Genomic DNA, 400 nt, shown 5'->3' with positions numbered 1-400 from the left:
CCACCGGCCCTGCGGAATTGCTGGCACGGCTGGTACCTGCTCCCCAGGCCCGGAGAACGGAGGGTCTGGGGCAGCCCAGTCTCATGGGGGCCTGAGGCTCCCTTTCTGCTTTGAGGTCAGCTTTTCGAAAAGCCCTGAAATCCACAGCCTCGCGCCACCGTTTGCAGCGGCCCAGAGCAGCACAATAAAAGTTAGCTTGGTTCACTGCAGGGCTAAGATGCCTTCGCATCTTACTCTGACCTCGCAGGGCTCTCTGTGGGCATAACCCCAAGCAAAGCAGCTCTGCCCTCCCCAGAGTCTAAGTTTGCTTTTTTTTTTGGTTAATTGTAGCTGAGGTGCTAACTTTAAAAAAAAAAAAAAAAAAGTTGGGGGGGGGGGAAAAAAAAAAATTTCCCGGGCC

This window comes from Buceros rhinoceros, unplaced genomic scaffold, assembly GCF_000710305.1.
Source record: "Buceros rhinoceros silvestris isolate BGI_N320 unplaced genomic scaffold, ASM71030v1 scaffold16541, whole genome shotgun sequence".
Classification (NCBI taxonomy): domain Eukaryota; kingdom Metazoa; phylum Chordata; class Aves; order Bucerotiformes; family Bucerotidae; genus Buceros; species Buceros rhinoceros.
This window is presented reverse-complemented; position numbering follows the sequence as displayed.